Source organism: Tamandua tetradactyla, chromosome 1 (assembly GCF_023851605.1).
Source record: "Tamandua tetradactyla isolate mTamTet1 chromosome 1, mTamTet1.pri, whole genome shotgun sequence".
Lineage (NCBI taxonomy): Eukaryota > Metazoa > Chordata > Mammalia > Pilosa > Myrmecophagidae > Tamandua > Tamandua tetradactyla.
Window position 1 is genome coordinate 13002556 of NC_135327.1, and position 19054 is coordinate 13021609.

The following is a 19054-nucleotide window of genomic DNA, read 5'->3' on the forward strand; positions in this document are numbered from 1 at the left end:
AGTAAAAAATATGACTGTAAGAAACAAAATGTTTTAGATAATGGTTTTTTCATTTATAAAAACTGCAAAGTTTCTTGCTCTTATACATACACAAAATACTTCCAATCCTCCCAATCAATACAAATGAAAAAACAGAATTCTAAGAATAACAGTCTTCACTGAGGTCCTTACTTAAGTGCCAGAAACCGTGCTGAGTACCTTTTATGCATTACCTCTTCTAATCCGCACAATAAATCCTATAAGGAAGGTCATACCATCAACAACAAATTAAATGAAGAAATAAAAAGATCACATAACTTGTGTCAAAAGTCGGACTCCAAAGTCCTTTTACATGGCCATAAGCAAGATACAATTCTACCATCCAAAACTTAACAGGAAAGCAAACAATTATACAGCTAAGTGAGGATACTGTGAGACATGGATTGCTTATTTTTGGACATTATCCACGATGATGCCCAATGGATGGAGGTGGCCAAAAGGTATAATGACTGAGAAGTAGAAAGGCAAACTATGGTGTATGTATATGATGGAATGTTGTGCAGTTACAGAAAGGAATGAAGTCTTGTGGCACACAATGAGGTGAATGAACCCTGAGGACATTATGCTGTGTAAAATAAGCCAGAAACAAAAAACAAAAATAGCATATGGTTTCTTTGAAAAAATACTTTTAAGGAAATTGGGGCCTAGACTGTAAGCTCTTACAGCAGTTATATTTATTCCTGAGCTTGAGGTGTCATGTCTAAATGTCGAGAGGCTGTGCTATACATGTATAACCTGGTATCTTCCTAGAACTTTAGGAACCTCTGTGACACCTAAGACTTTCAGAGTTGGGGTTCTGCAGCTCTCAAAGTAGCATTGCCACATACAACAACTGTTAAAGAAACCAAAAAAGAGACCAGACCTCAATTAGAAATTAGAATGGGTCCGCCGGCCCGCCGCGCGGCGCCCACGCCCTGCAGCAGCCGACCCGCCCGCCCTCCTCTCCCCTCTTTGTCCGCCGGCCTGCCGCGCGGGGCCCATGCCCCGCAGCAGCCGACCCGCCCGCCGTCCTCTCCTCTCTTTATCCGCCGGCCCGCCGCGCGGTGCCCACGCCCCGTAGCAGCCGACCCGCCCGCCCTCCTCTCCCCTCTTCCCCCTCCTGCTCCGGCGGCTCTCCAACCACCACGATGCCCTCTTCCGCTTTCACCGGCTCCTCCGCCACCAGCCTCGACAGCCTTGCCACCCTCACCTTTCCTCCTCCAGAACAGCTACTGGGGGAGTGGAGACAATACAGAGCAGCTCCCGGAGTCACGACGGAGATCAAAGGGACTGCGTAACCCATCCTGGAACGGCTGACTGTCTGGGAGAACCAGCTCCGGTGAGAACACCGAGGGACATGGGCTTTCCTGGGCGGGACGGCAAGCGGCCAGAGTCCCTCCCTTCCTGCTTTCCAGGCCAGCTGGCAGAATTGGGCAGGCGGTCCCCTTGGGCCGCGGCGGCTGGTGTCCCCACCACGCAAGGCCCCCCGGACCAACTGAGAGAGTTGGGTCGGAAATCCCCAGACTGCGGAGAACGGTGACCAGGGGGTCCCTTCCAAACACATGACTCCCCGGTCCGGCTGGGAACAGTGCACTCTCCCAGGCTGCGACAGCTGGCGCCCTTCCGCCACGCTTGGCGCCCCGGGCCTACTAGGAAATTTGGTCGGGCGCTCTCCCATGCTGCAGTGGCCGGCGACCCTCCCCGCGTTCGGACCCCCGGGCCGGCTGGCACTCTTCCAAGACGCTTCGGCTGCCGAACCTCCCCTACGGCGAGAGTTTTCCAGAGTTAAAGGACCCACAGCAACTTTTACTGGTGGATCCGGTAGACAAACGTGTGCCACGAGCATCACCTACTGGGCACGATAAAAAAAACAGAACCCAGAGATTGCACAGAAAAATCTTTCAACCTGTGGGGTCCAACACCCAGGAAAATCTGACTAAATGCCGAGACGCCAGCAGAAGATAACAGATCACGCTCAGAAAATTGAAAATATGGCCCAGTCAAAGGAACAAACCAATAGTTCAAATGAGATACAGGAGCTGAGACAACTAATGCTGAATATACGAACAGAAATGGAAAACTTCTTCAAAAACGAAATCGATAAATTGAGGGAGGACATGAAGAAGACATGGGCTGATCAAAAAGAAGAAATAGAAAAACTGAAAAAACAAATCACAGAGCTTATGGAAGTGAAGGATAAAGTAGAAAAGATGGAAAAAACAATGGATACCTACAATGATAGATTTAAAGAGACAGAAGATAGAATTAGTGATTTGGAGGATGGAACATCTGAATTCCAAAAAGAAACAGAAACTATCTGCAAAAGAATGGAAAAATTCGAACAAGGTATCAGGGAACTCAAGGACAATATGAACCGCACAAATATACGTGCTGTGGGTGTCCCAGAAGGTGAAGGGAAGGGAAAAGGAGGAAAAAAACTAATGGAAGAAATTATCACTGAAAATTTCCCAACTCTTACGAAAGACCTAAAATTACAGATCCAAGAAGTGCAGCGCACCCCAAAGAGATTAGACCCAAATAGGCGTTCCCCAAGACACTTATTAGTTAGAATGTCAGAGGTCAAAGAGAAAGAGAGGATCTTGAAAGCAGCGAGAGAGAAGCAATCCATCACATACAAGGGAAACCCAATAAGACTATGTGTAGATTTCTCAGCAGAAACCATGGAAGCTAGAAGACAGTGGGATGATATATTTAAGTTACTAAAAGAGAAAAACTGCCAACCAAGACTCCTATATCCAGCAAAATTGTCGTTCAGAAATGAAGGAGAAATCAAAACATTCTCAGACAAAAAGTCACTGAGAGAATTTGTGACCAAGAGACCAGCTCTGCAAGAAATACCAAGGGAGCACTAGAGTCAGATACAAAAAGACAGAAGAGAGAAATATAAAAAGAAAAGTCCAGGACCAGACAGCTTCACATGTGAATTCTATCAAACATTCCAGAAAGAACTAGTACCAACTCTCCTCAAACTCTTCAAAATAATCGAAGTGGAGGGAAAACTACCTAATTCATTCTATGAAGCCAACATCACCCTCATACCAAAACCAGGCAAAGATATTACAAAAAAAGAAAACTACAGACCAATCTCTCTAATGAATATAGATGCAAAAATCCTCAATAAAATTCTAGCAAATCGTATCCAACAACACATTAAAAGAATTATACATCATTACCAAGTAGGATTCATCCCAGGTATGCAAGGATGGTTCAACATAAGAAAATCAATTAATGTAATACACCACATCAACAAATCAAAGCAGAAAAATCACATGATCATCTCAACTGATGCAGAGAAGGCATTTCACAAGATTCAACATCCTTTCCTGTTGAAAACACTTCAAAAGATAGGAATACAAGGGAACTTCCTTAAAATGATAGAGGGAATATATGAAAAACCCACAGCTAATATCATCCTCAATGGGGAAAAATTGAAAACTTTCCTCCTAAGATCAGGAACAAGACAAGGATGTCCACTATAACCACTATTATTCAACATTGTGTTGGAAGTTCTAGCCAAAGCAATTAGACAAGAAAAAGAAATACAAGGCATCAAAATTGGAAAGGAAGAAGTAAAACTATCACTGTTTGCAGACGATATGATACTATACATCAAAAACCCGGAAAAATCCACAACAAAACTACTAGAGCTAATAAATGAGTACAGCAAAGTAGCAGGCTACAAGATCAACATTCAAAAATCTGTAGCTTTTCTATACACCAGTAATGAACAAACTGAGGGGGAAATCAAGAAACGAATCCCATTCACAATTGCAACTAAAAGAATAAAATACCTAGGAATAAATTTAACCAAAGAGACAAAAAACTTATATAAAGAAAACTACAAAAAACTGCTAAAAGAAATCACAGAAGACCTAAATAGATGGAAGGGCATACCGTGTTCATGGATTGGAAGACTAAATATAATTAAGATGTCAATCCTACCTAAACTGATCTACAGATTCAATGCAATACCAATCAAAATCCCAACAACTTATTTTTCAGAATTAGAAAAACCAATAAGCAAATTTATCTGGAAGGGCAGGTTGCCCCGAATTGCTAAAAACATCTTGAGGAAAAAAAACAAAGCTGGAGGTCTCGCGCTGCCGGACTTTAAGGCATATTATGAAGCCACAGTGGTCAAAACAGCATGGTATTGGCATAAAGATAGATATATCGACCAATGGAATCGAATAGAGTGCTCAGATATAGACCCTCTCATCTATGGACATTTGATCTTTGATAAGGCAGTCAAGCCAACTCACCTGGACAGAACAGTCTCTTCAATAAATGGTGCCTAGAGAACTGGATATCCATATGTAAAAGAATGAAAGAAGACCCGCATCTCACACCTTATACAAAAGTTAACTCAAAATGGATCAAAGATCTAAACATTAGGTCTAAGACCATAAAACAGTTAGAGGAAAATGTAGGGAGATATCTTATGAATCTTACAACTGGAGGTGGTTTTATGGACCTTAAACCTAAAGCAAGAGCACTGAAGAAAGAAAGAAATAAATGGGAGCTCCTCAAAATTAAACACTTTTGTGCATCAAAGAACTTCATCAAGAAAGTAGAAAGACAGCCTACACAATGGGAGACAATATTTGGAAATGACATATCAGATAAAGGTCTAGTATCCAGAATATATAAAGAGATTGTTCAACTCAACAACAAAAAGACAGCCAACCCAATTACAAAATGGGAAAAAGACTTGAACAGACACCTCTCAGAAGAGGAAATACAAATGGCCAAAAGGCACATGAAGAGATGCTCAATGTCCCTGGCCATTAGAGAAATGCAAATCAAAACCACAATGAGATATCATCTCACACCCACCAGAATGGCCATTATCAACAAAACAGAAAATGGCAAGTGCTGGAGAGGATGCAGAGAAAGAGGCACACTTATCCACTGTTGGTGGGAATGTCAAATGGTGCAACCACTGTGGAAGGCAGTGTGGCGGTTCCTCAAAAAGCTGAATATAGAATTGCCATACGACCCAGCAATACCATTGCTGGGTTATCTACTCAAAAGGACTTAAGGGCAAAGACACAAACGGACATTTGCACACCAATGTTTATAGCAGCGTTATTTACAATTGCAAAGAGATGGAAACAGCCAAAATGTCCATCAACAGAAGAATGGCTAAATAAACTGTGGTATATACATTCGATGGAATATTATGCAGCTTTAAGACAAGATAAACTTATGAAGCATGTAATAACATGGATGGACCTAGAGAATATTATGCTGAGTGAGTCCAGCCAAAAATTAAAGGACAAATACTGTATGGTCCCACTGATGTGAACGGACATTCGAGAATAAACTTGAAATATGTCATTGGTAACAGAGTCCAGCAGGAGTTAGAAACAGGGTAAGATAATGGGTAATTGGAGCGGAAGGGATACAGACTGTGCAACAGGACTAGATACAAAAACTCAAAAATGGACAGCACGATAATACCTAATTGTAAAGTAATCATGTTAAAACACTGAATGAAGCTGCATCTGAGCTATAGGTTTTTTTGTTGTTGTTTGTTTGTTTTGTTTTTTACTATTATTACTGCTTTTATTTCTTTTCTCTATATTAACATTTTATATCTTTTTCTGTTGTGTTGCTAGTTCCTCTAAACCGATGTAAATGTACTAAGAAACAATGATCATGCATCTATGTGATGATGTTAAGAATTACTGAGTGCATATGTAGAATGGTATGATTTCTAAATGTTGTGTTAATTTCTTTTTTTTTTCTTTCTTTCCGTTAATAAAAAAAATAAAATAAAAATAAAAAAAAGAAATTAGAATGAAGCCAAACTGGTTGGGACAAGGGTAAATCAGAATACAGGGTAAAGGATGACAGTGTTTGTATTTTAGAACTTCACCTACTGAATAAGACCAAAGGAAAAGAGCTTTATTTTGTTCTAGCCTAAATTTTCTTTAGCATGAAATCTAACTCAACCCATCTGGATAGATTGGATAGTGCATTTAAACAACCCAAATACATGGGGCCCAGAATGGGAACCAGGGCTTGAATTTTGCATAGCTTAATGTAATATCCAGAGAGATTCAGAATATGTTAGTTAGATCATTTAAAAGTAATGGTAAAGTTCTTTGAGGACTAGAGGAAAAAAACATGGAACTATTAAACTTTCCTACCTGGGAAATCCCCAATACTCTCTGAAACACTAGGGACTACCAAGTTAATAGACCAAGGCTTAATTTTGAGTTTTGTGATTATAAAACTTATTTCTGTGGTAGAGTAGCTAAGCTTACCTACAAATATGCCTAAGAGTTACTTCCAGAGAACCTCTTGCATTACTCAGATGTGGCCTCTCTCTCAAGCTCAACTCTGCAAGGAAAATCATTGCCCTCCCCCTATATGGAACATGACATCCAGGGGTATGAGTCTCCCCGGCAACGTGGGACATGATTCCGGTGTTAAGCCTGGCCCTGGCACCATGCGATGGACAACGCCTTCCTGACCAGAGGGGGGAAAGAAAAGTAACAAAATAAGGTATCAGTCTCCAGTGTCTTGGAACAGCTAGAAGGAAAAACCTGAAATTGTAGAACTGCAACCCATACCAAACATTGAAATCTGCTCTATAACTCCTCTTTAAAACGTACTTTGAAACTTATTGCTTTTTTGTATATGTTACATTTCACAATAAAAAATGTTAAAAAAATAAAGCAAACACACACACAGTTAATCTCTTAAAGTACAATAATATTTCCATAAAAATAAACAACCTGTCCAAGGTAAAACTACATTAAGCTAGTCTTAATGTACCTTATGATTCAGACTTCTACTGTATGCTTTTAAGTGCTGATAGGTGGAAATTTAAAGATACTGCAAAAGGGGATAAAGTGCTGGCATCAAGGGTAGTGGGACACAATGGAGAGGGATTATCAAACCATGGGCTGAATTCTATTGCAGCTGAATCTGATCTCTTTATGCCCAGTCACCGAATACAGTCTAGTTAAAGACTGGAATTAAGAAGAACTTTGCTCAAAACGGTACTAACAAAGACTGTAGTAAAGAAGAGTTTCTTCTCATAAGCCATCGTTTTGACAGAGCCCTATTAAAAAATATAATCTAAATTGCACAGTATCATTTGTGGAATTTCAAAAATTGGTAAGTATTTGGTGTCTCAACATACTTTTTCAAAGGAAGACACCATAGAAATCTAGAGAAATAGTTTGTCGAGAGAAAACTTGCACTGTATCCTTGTTGTGACCTCCAGTTCCTTAGCCTTTCCAATTTTCCTAAGGCCCTAACTCAAATCCACCTTCAAAGAAGTTGGTAACAGTGACTATCTGGTAAGGAGGAGGGTGACGGTGGGAGGTGGAGAAGGGAAGTACGTATTTGGAACAGGAAGACAATCCATCACAATGTTCTGGGCATTTTCACCAACCAAGTTTAGGAGAATCACTTTTCACCATGTATTCTTTTCTTCTTTTGAATTTTGTACCATGTAAATATATTCTCTATTTAAAAAAAAAAGTGCTTAAAATACAATACAGTTCCTTAAAAGTAATTAAATTCAAATGCACATACTCTTTGGCCCAGCAATTCCATAACTATTCTATACATATACCCATGCGTACAAAATGATACATGTGCAAACTGATTCACTGCATCACTGCTTATGATAATAAAAAACTGGAAATAGCCTAAAGGTCTATCAACTGAGGACTGGTAAATAAATGAAGCACATGTAGTAGAAAGCATGCAACTAAAAAAAGAAAGATACACTAGGTAAAAGGAAAAAAGTGCATTAAAGCATGTATAGGGCCACGGTGGCTCAGCAGGCAAGAATGCTCGCCTGCCATGCCAGAGGACCCAGGTTCGATTCCCGGTGCCTGCCCATGTTAAAAAAAAAATGTTAAAGCATGTATAGGTGTTACCATTCGTGTTAATAAAAAAAGGAGAGGTGAGTGTGTGTGTGCATATGTATTTATTCCCCTGCATATGCATAAAAAATCTCTACCCAAGAAACTGGTAACATTGATTCCATCTGCCTAAAGGAACTGAGTATCAGAAGATAGGGCAGAAGGGATATATTTCTCCTTATATCTTTTGGTGCCTTTTGAATTGAACCATGTGAACTAATTAAACTAAAAAAACAAATATTAAAAATATTAAATTAATCTTAAAATTAATTGAAAATGGAAGGGGGAGAAGATGGCGGCTTAGTAAGGCGTGCGGGTCTTAGTTCCTCCTCCAGAACAACTACTAAAGAACTACAAACAGTACAGAATAGCTCCTGGAGCCACGACAGAGAACAGACACACAGTATACCCCATTCTGGAACGCCTGGACCAGCTAAAAGACTGTTGTGGTGAGGTCCCCGAGAGGCGCGTGCTTACCCGGGCCGCGGCGGCTGGTGGCCGGAGCCCCTCCCTTCCTCCTTCCTGGGCCAGCTGGGAGCTTCAGATCGGCGGTTCCCCAACCCGCGGTGGCCGGTGACCGGACGCCCTTCCACACACGCGACTTCCCGGGCCGGCTGAGAGCCTCGGATCGGCGGTTTCCCAAGCCGCGGCGGCCCTCCCACACGCGGCTTCTCAGGCCGACTGGGAACCTCAGATCAGCGGTTCCCCAAGCCGCGGCGGCCGGCGACCGGAGCCCCTCCCCCTACGCAGGGCTTCCTGGGCCAGCTGGGAGCCTCAGATGGACGGTTCCCCAAGACGGGGTGGCAAGCGACCACAGCCCCTCCCACACACGCGGCTTCCCAGGCCAGCTGGGAGCCTCGGATCAGCAGTCCCCCAAGCCACGGTGGCCGGCGCCCCTCCCCCATAGGCGACTTCCCGGAGGGAAAGGAAAGAGTCTCCAACAGTAGTAGACACAGAGCCCAACCTAACACCAATAGTGGCATTAATGAACAACTTCTGACTACTAAAAATAGGCCCTCAGCTCAGGGCCTATTTTTAGGCCTTGAAACTGATCAAGGCGGAAGTCGCCGATTGGGCTAACTGAAAAAGAGGAAGGGGGGCGAAACAGAGCCTTCTGCGGCTGTTTCTACGGAGGCTTCTCTGCCTCTGGGCTCAGCGCTGGGATTACACAGGTTGCAACTGCCACAAACGCAGAAACAGGCTGCTTTCAGGGCTCTCTACCACCTGAGCCTTCCCCGCGGGAGGGGTGAAACGCAACTCAGGTGGAATCCCTCTCTCAAGGAATTCAGATCCCAGGACTTCACAATTTGAAGCCATTAAAACCAGCCTACAACCTTTCCTCTGTCTCCACCACACACCCAGCAGCGAGAGTCTTCCAAAGTTAAAGGAGCCACAACATCTTTTGCTGGTGGGACCCTCAGACAGACAAGCACCACATACTGGGCAGGATAAGAAAAACAGAGCCCAGAGACTTCACAGGAAAGTCTTTCAACCTGCTGGGTCCCACACTCAGGGAAATCTGATTAAATGCCCAGATGCCAGCAAAAAATAACAAATCACACCAGGAAAATTGAAGATATGGCCCAGTCAAAGGAACAAACCAATAGCTCAAATGAGATACAGGAGCTGAGACAACTAATTCTGAATATACGAACAGAAATGGAAAACCTCTTCAAAAACCAAATCAATAAATTGAGGGAGGACATGAACAAGGCATGGGATGAACAAAAAGAAGAAATGGAAAGTCTGAAAAAACAAATCACAGAACTTATGGGAATGAAAGACACAGTAGAAAAGATGAAAAAAACAATGGAAACCTACAATGGTAGATTTAAAGAGACAGAGGCTAGAATTAGTGAACTGCAGTATGGAACATCTGAAATCCAAAAAGAAACAGAAACTATAGGGAAAAGAATGGAAAATTTTGATCAGGGGCTCAGGGAATTGAATGATAATATGAAGTGCACAAATATTAGTGTTGTGGGTGTCCCAGAAGGAGAAGAGAAGGGAAAAGGAGGAGAAAAACTAATGGAAGAAATTATCACTGAAAATTTCCCAACTCTTATGAAAGACCTAAAATTACAGATCCAAGAAGTGCAGCGCATCCCAAAGAGATTAGACCCAAATAGGTGTTCTCCAAGACACTTACTAGTTAGAATGTCAGAGGTCAAAGAGAAAGAGAGGATCTTGAAAGCAACAAGAGAAAAACAATCCATCACATACAAGGGAAATCCAATAAGACTATGTGTAGATTTCTCAGCAGATACCATGGAAGCAAGAAGACAGTGGGATGATATATTTACAATACTAAAAGAGAAAAACTGCCAACCAACACTTCTATATCCAGCAAAACTGTCCTTCAAAAATGAGGGAGAAATTAAAACATTCTCAGACAAAAAGTCACTGAGAGAATTTGTGACCAAGAGACCAGCTCTGCAAGAAATACTAAAGGGAGCACTAGAGTCAGATATGAAAAGACAGAAGAGAGAGACATGGAGAAGAGTGTAGAAAGAAGGAAAATCAGATATGATATATATAATACAAAAGGCAAAATGGTAGAGGAAAGTATTACCCAAACAGTAATAACACTAAATGTTAATGGACTGAATTCCCCAATCAAAAGACATAGACTGGCAGAATGGATTAAAAAACAGGATCCTTCTATATGGTGTCTACAGGAAACACATCTTAGACCCAAAGATAAACATAGGTTGAAAATGAAAGGTTGGGAAAAGATATTTCATGCAAATAACAACCAGAAAAGAGCAGGAGTAGCTATACTAATATCGAACAAATTAGACTTCAAATGTAAAACAGTTAAAAGAGACAAAGAAGGATATTATCTACTAATAAAAGGAACAATTAAACAAGAAGACATAACAATCATAAATATTTACGCACCGAATCAGAATGCCCCAAAATATGTGAGGAATATACTGCAATCACTGAAAAGGGAAATAGACACATCTACCATAATAGGTGGAGACTTCAATTCGCCACTCTCATCAATGGACAGAACATCTAGACACAGGATCAATAAAGAAACATAGAATTTGAATATTACAATAAATGAGCTAGACTTAACAGACATTTATAGGACATTACACCCCACAACAGCAGGATACACCTTTTTCTCAAGTGCTCATGGATCATTCTCAAAGATAGACCATATGCTGGGTCACAAAGCAAGTCTCAACAAATTTAAAAACATTGAAATCATACACAACACTTTCTCAGATCATAAAGGAATGAAGTTGGAAATCGATAATAGGCAGAGTGCCAGAAAACTCACAAATACGTGGAGGCTCAACAACGCACTCTTAAACAACGAGTGGGTGAAGGAAGAAATTGCAAGAGAAATTAGTAAATATCTCGAGACAAATGAAAATGAAAACACAACATATCAAAACCTATGGGACGCAGCAAAGGCAGTGCTAAGAGGGAAATTTATTGCCCTAAATGCCTATATCAGAAAAGAAGAAAAGGCAAAAATTCAGGAATTAACTGTCCACTTGGAAGAACTGGAGAAAGAACAGCAAACTAACCCCAAAGCAAGCAAAAGGAAAGAAATAACAAAGATTAGAGCAGAAATAAATGAAATTGAGAACATGAAAACAATAGAGAAAATCAATAAGATCAGAAGTTGGTTATATGAGAAAATCAATAAGATTGATGGGCCCTTAGCAAGATAGACAAAAAGAAGAAGAGAGAGGACACAAATAAATAAGATCAGAAATGGAAGAGGAGACATAACCACTGACCTCACAGAAATAAAGGAGGTAATAACAGGATACTATGAACAACTTTACGCTAATAAATACAACAATGCAGATGAAATGGACAAGTTCCTAGAGAGGCATGACAACCAACTTTGACTCAAGAAGAAATAGATGACCTCAACAAACCAATCACAAGTAAAGAAACTGAATTAGTCATTCAAAAGCTTCCCAAAAAGAAAAGTCCAGGACCAGACGGCTTCACATGTGAATTCTACCAAACATTCCAGAAAGAATTAGTACCAACTCTCTTCAAACTCTTCAAAAAAATCGAAGTGGAGGGAAAGCTACCTAATTCATTCTATGAAGCCAACATCACCCTCATACCAAAACTAGGCAAAGATATTAGAAAAAAAGAAAACTACAGACCAATCTCTCTAATGAATATAGATGCAAAAATCCTCAACAAAATTCTAGCAAATCGAATCCAGCAACACATTAAAAGAATTATACATCATTACCAAGTAGGATTCATCCCAGGTATGCAAGGATGGTTCAACATAAGAAAATCAATTAATGTAATACACCATATCAACAAATCAAAGCAGAAAAATCACATGATCATCTCAACTGATGCAGAGAAGGCATTTGACAAGATTCAACATCCTTTCCTGTTGAAAACACTTCAAAGGATAGGAATACAAGGGAACTTCCTTAAAATAATAGGGGGAATATATGAAAAACCCACAGTTAATATCATCCTCAATGGGGAAAAATTGAAAACTTTCCTCCTAAGATCAGGAACAAGACAAGGATGTCCATTATCACCACAATTATTCAACATCGTGTTGGAGGTTCTAGCCAGAGCAATTAGACAAGAAAAAGAAATACAAGGCACCAAAATTGGAAAGGAAGAAGTAAAACTATCACTGTTTGCAGACGATATGATACTATACGTCGAAAACCCAGAAAAATCCACAACAAAACTACTAGAGCTAATAAATGAGTACAGCAAAGTAGCAGGCTACAAGATCAACATTCAAAAATCTGTAGTGTTTCTATACACTAGCAATGAACAAGCTGAGGGGGTAATCAAGAAACGAATTCCATTTACAATTGCAACTAAAAGAATAAAATACTTCAGAATAAATTTAACTAAATAGACAAAAGACCTATACAAAGAAAACTACAAAAAACTGTTTAAAGAAATCACAGAACACCTAAATAGATGGAAGGGCATACCGTGTTCATGGATTGAAAGACTAAATATAGTTAAGATGTCAATCCTACCTAAACTGATTTACAGATTCAATGCAATACCAATCAAAATCCCAACAACTTATCTTTCAGAAATAGAAAAACCAATAAGCAAATTTATCTGGAAGGGCAGGGTGCCCCAAATTGCTAAAAGTATCTTGAGGAAAAAAAACCAAGCTGGAGGTCTCACACTGCCGGACTTTAAGGCATATTATGAAGCCACAGTGGTCAAAACAGCATGGTATTGGCATAAAGATAGATATATCGACCAATGGAATCGAATAGAGTGCTCAGATATAGACCCTCTCATCTATGGACATTTGATCTTTGATAAGGCAGTCAAGCCAATTCACCAGGGACAGAACAGTCTCTTCAATAAATTGTGCCTAGAGAACTGGATATCCATATGCAAAAGAATGAAAGATGACCCGTATCTCACACCCTATACAAAAGTTAACTCAAAATGGATCAAAGATCTAAACATTAGGTCTAAGACCATAAAACAGTTAGAGGAAAATGTAGGGAGATATCTTATGAAACTTACAATTGGAGGCGGTTTTATGGACCTTAAATCTAAAGCAAGAGCACTGAAGAAAGAAATAAATAAATGGGAGCTCCTCAAAATTAAACACTTTTGTGCATCAAAGAACTTCATCAAGAAAGTAGAAAGACAGCCTACACAATGGGAGATAATATTTGGAAACGACATATCAGATAAAGGTCTAGTATCCATAATTTATAAAGAGATTGCTCAACTCAACAACAAAAAGACAGCCAACCCAATTACAAAATGGGAAAAAGACTTGAACAGACACCTCTCAGAAGAGGAAATACAAATGGCCAAAAGGCACATGAAGAGATGCTCAATGTCCCTGGCCATTAGAGAAATGCAAATCAAAACCACAATGAGATATCATCTCACACCCACCAGAATGGCCATTATCAACAAAACAGAAAATGACAAGTGCTGGAGAGGATGCGGAGAAAGAGGCACACTTATCCACTGTTGGTGGGAATGTCAAATGGTGCAACCACTGTGGAAGGCAGTTTGGTGGTTCCTCAAAAAGCTGAATATAGAATTGCCATATGACCCAGCAATACCATTGCTAGATATCTACTCAAAGGACTTAATGGCAAAGACACAAACGGACATTTGCACACCAATGTTTATAGCAGCATTATTTACAATTGCAAAGAGATGGAAACAGCCAAAATGTCCATCAACAGACGAGTGGCTAAACAAACTGTGGTATATACATATGATGGAATATTATGCAGCTTTAAGACAGAATAAACTTATGAAGCATGTAATAACATGGATGGACCTAGAGAACATTATGCTGAGTGAGACTAGCCAAAAACTAAAGGACAAATACTGTATGGTCCCACTGATGTGAACCGACATTAGAGAATAAACTTGGAATATATCATTGGTAACAGAGACCATCAGTAGTTAGAAATAGGGTAAGATAATGGGTAACTGGAGCTGAAGGGATACAGACTGTGCAACAGGACTGAATACAAAAACTCAAAAATGGACAGCACAATACTACCTAATTGTAATGTAATTATGTTAAAACACTGAATGAAGCTGCATCTGAGCTATAGTTTTTTGTTTGTTTGTTTGTTTTGTTTTGTTTTTATATATACATATTTTTATTTTTTTCTCTATATTACCATTCTATATCTTTTTATGTTGTTTTGCTAGTTCTTTTCCTAAATCGATGCAAATGTACTAAGAAATGATGATCATACATCTATGTGATGATATTAAGAATTACTGATTGCATATGTAGAATGGAATGATTTCTAAATGTTGTGTTAATTTTTTTTTTAATTAATAAAAAAAATTAATTGAAAATGGACCTTTCTTTGCTGCCACATTACTCAGCCTTGATTCTCAGACCCTCCTCCGTTCCCTCTCCTTTGGACCATCCTTTCCCTGGACTCAGCTCCTCAGCAGCCCCTCTCTGCTGCCTGGTAATTAAGCCCTACTGGAGAAAATCGCTAGTTCATTGTGATATATTATTGTTCCAAATACTTGCTACCCCTTTGTGGAAGGATTATACCAATTGCTACCCTAGTGCTATCAAGCCTGGGTACGTAACTTACTTTGACCAATGAAATGTGAGAGGAAGCACCACTTTCATTCAGAAATTTTTAGAGCCACCTCATGATTCTGTCATGATTCTGTCATCCCTCTTTGTCTTCTCCCATAAGACCAACCCGATGAGAACTGCACTGTCAGCCTCGGTCCAGCGTGACAACGTGGAGCAGCCCAAAGCCAACCCAAGATGACCCACAGTATAAGCAAAAACTAAACCTTTGTCCTTTTAAGCCACTGAGGTTTTCAGGTTATTTTTTATCATACCATCACACAGTTTCTTCTAAACTGACTAAATAACCATACAGAGACTAACTCCAAAATATGTTTCATGGCCTTTTATCTCCACTCCATAGTCCCCAACTCCCTTCTCCCTACAGTGGTCTCATCTGTAAAATGAGGAAATTAAAGAACCTACCTCACAAGATCATTGGGGATTAAATGGATTAATCTGTATAAAATGCTTAGCACTCTATAGTACTAACTCTTACGTAGCACTTATTATATCATTATTACTACCTATTATAACAATATTATTATTTTCTAACTCAGTAATTTAATCTGGACCTTCTTCTAAGTTTCTCTGTAGCAATCTGCTGGGCTCTTGATCCTGTCTGCACATAAATTTTTCCTCCAGGTCCCAGTCCCCACTGCTGTTTACATTTCAAATTGTCCTTTCTCTTTTAAGTCATTTCCCTCTGCATTTAGCAACAATTCTCTGCCCTAGCTGCAATTATATCACCCTGGGAACTTAACAGAAATACCTATGTCTGGGCCCTATCCTAAATCTATTATTCAGAATTGGGGTAGGGGAACAGGTAGAATCTAGAAATTGGCATGTTTTAAAGCTCCCTAGGGTGCCTCTAATGTACAGCCAGCATTGAAAACCACAGAGATGCTGGCATGTCCATGACTCTAGATTGGGCAATCAATAATCTATTATCAACATTTAAAAAAAAAAAAAAAGGATTTTTATCCCAAGGGATTTTCATCACCTTCCCCTCAGAATTTCTTAAGTTTAAAAAAACCCTATACGCTACCAGCCCTTCCTGCCTTCCTTTCAAGCCTGCAAGCTGCTGACTCTGCCTCCTTGGCCTCTAGTCCCTGCTCCACTCGCTGAAAACTGCCCCCTCGTCTTCTTCCATTTCTACAGAACTGAACATGTTCTATCCAAGATGAACAATCTAGGGACTGAATCAGATCTCCTCTCTGGCTGACACTGCCACCTCCCTATCTCTTCTGAAGTCTCACTCTTCTCTTGGTTTCTCTAACAGGGACACCTTCTCCCTGGCTGTGATCTGTCTCCTTTCTGCTCCTGACTCCTAAGTGGTGATGCTCCCAGAGCTCTGTGCTTGGTTCTCTTCTCAGCTCTTTGCTTTTTCTCACTCCTGCACATACCAGGATATCATCAATATGTGGACCATCCCCATGTCTACACCCTTGAAATTCTAACCTCTGATAAACTTCAGACCCCTAATCCAACTCTCCTGTTATTAAATGTCATCACAGATTATCAATGATATACAAAAAAATTATTCTGTGCAAAATCAAACACATTAATTTCCCCCATAACCAATTCCTTCTTTGCTTTTCAATCTTATTTGAAGACACAACTATTCTCCAAGGCTACGCTGCTTGGTCAATCAGCACTGAGTACCATATAGTGATGTTGGCATTTCATGAGTCTAAATCAGGCAGTCAATAATACATTATCACCTATTTACTTTTTTCCCCTTTCTCACCACAAATATCCATCCAGTTTCCAATTTCTACAGACCCAATCTAAAATTGCTTTCATTCCTATCCTCCCCAGGTTATTCCACTATCACCTCTGGGTCAAGAATCCCATTACATTACCCTTTCCTAGAAAACCATTCCAATAGTCTTCTATGACCTGCCTCCTCTAGTTTCTAATTTGTCTTTTGCATCTGATTGAAAAAAAAAAAAGATCTATCAAAAGCTCTGCTCATCATTTTGAGAAAAGTGGAGAACAAGGGGAGAGCCACAGAACCACAGAAGAAACACAAGCCAGAGACATTTGGAGATGAAAAGGAAAGCGCCCCCAAGAGAGCTTCATGAAACAAGAAGCCTGGAGAGAAAGCAAGCAGCATTTCCATGTTCACCATGTGATTTTCCAGTTGAGAGAGAAACCTTGAACTTCATAGGCCTTTCTTAAGTGAATGTAACCTCTTGTGCCTTCATTTTGGGCATTTTTATAGACTTGCTTTAATTGGAACATTTTCATAGCCTTAGAATGGTAAAATTGCAACTTATTAAATTCCCCTTTCTAAATGCCAAAAAAAAAAGCTCTGCTCATACTGTTGTTTACTTACTCACATACCTTGCAAAGAACAGAACTACTCTGTAAAACTGTCAGACAACATTTACTCAAGTTGAATATATGCACACCTATGACCTAGCAATGCTACTCTTAGGTATAACCCAACAGAAATGTGAACATATGTTCACCAGAAACAAATACAAGAATGATCACAGCACCACCACTCAGAATAACTAAAAACTGGAAACAACGAAATGTCAATTAACAGCAGGAAGGATAAACAAAATGTGAAATACTAATACAATGGAATCTATATATCAAGGGTCAGCACATTTTTTCTATAAACAGCCAAATAGTAAACTTTTTAGGTATGAAGGATCATAACTCTATCCTAACTGTTCTGCAATGCTGCTGCAGTGTGAAATCAGTCATAAGCAATATGCAAATGAATGGATGTGCTTGTGTTCCAATAAAATTTTCTTTACAAAAACAGGCAGTGAGCTGGATATGGCCCATGGGTCATAATTTACAGACTCTTGCAACCACACTTAACAACAGAGAAGAATCTCACAAACGTAATGTTGGGCAAAAGAAGTTATATTAATTCATTTATATAAAGTTTAAAAATAGGTGAAACTAATCAATAGTGTTAGATGATAGACAAGTAGCTACCCTTGTGGAGGGGGTGCTTAAGAAACTGGAAGGGGGTTCTAGAGCTTCTGGGGTTCTGGTAATGTTGAATTTCTTGAGCTCAGCGCAGTCATTTGTGAAAATGTATCAAGCTATACACCTATGATATATGCATGTACTTTTCTATACATATCTTAACATCAATAAAAATTTATATTAAAAAAAAAGAAAGAAAAACATGCAAAGACTCATTCTGACTACTTACTCATCACTCTTCATTAAGCCAAGACTCTGAAGATACATTCTGACCGCCCACTACCTTTCCAGTCTTGATACCTCGCAGCCCTGAATGCTTATTCACCCAATATCTCTCACCACAGTATTCACTAGACTGGAACATCATCTCAGCCAGCAACTACTGACTGTTCAAGACCTATTTCAAATGCCATTCAAAGGCTCTTCTTTATAAGGTGTGGTAGTTAGATTCAGCTGTCAACTTGGCCAGGTGAAGGTACCTAGTTCTGTTGCTGTGGACAAGAGCCAATGTTACATGAACTTCATCTGTTGCTGATTACATCTGCAGTCGGCTGCTGCAATGAATGATGTTTGACTTAATTGGCTGGTGCTTAAATGAGAGAGCGCAACGCAGCACAGCCCAAGCAGCTCAGCATACCTCATCTCAGCACTCGCAGCTCAGCCCAGGGCTTTGGAGGTGCAGAAAGAAATCACCCCGGTGAAAGCTGTTGGAACCCAGAGGCCTGGCAAGAAGGCCAGCAGAGATCATCCTGTGCCTTCCCACGTAAGAAAGAACCTCAGTTGAAAGTTAGCTGCCTTTCCTCTGAAGAACAAAATAAATCCCTCTTATTAAAAGCCAATCCGTCTCTCGTGTGTTGCATTCCGGCAGCTAGCAAACTAGAACATAAGGCCTCTCTAATTCTTTCCACTTCTACCGCCATCAGATATGATTTTTCTTGGTAAGAGAAGTTTCTTTCAGAGCACTGAATAATTCTCTAATAGTCCATTTTTATCTACCATGGTGGCAGAATTCGTTTTATCCCACCTCTTCAACTGTAACTATCTGATGATAGAAATTATGTATTACACATCTCTGAATGAGACTGCACAGGTCCTTTGGGAG

The 19054-nt window shown here is 40.0% G+C and overlaps 1 protein-coding gene across 4 annotated transcripts in view; it reads right to left on the reverse strand.

The window, feature by feature from the left end:
* The window catches only part of DHX35 (DEAH-box helicase 35), a 168459-nt gene that overhangs the window by 134544 nt on the left and 14861 nt on the right, over nucleotides 1-19054 (reverse strand). The window lies entirely within an intron of this gene.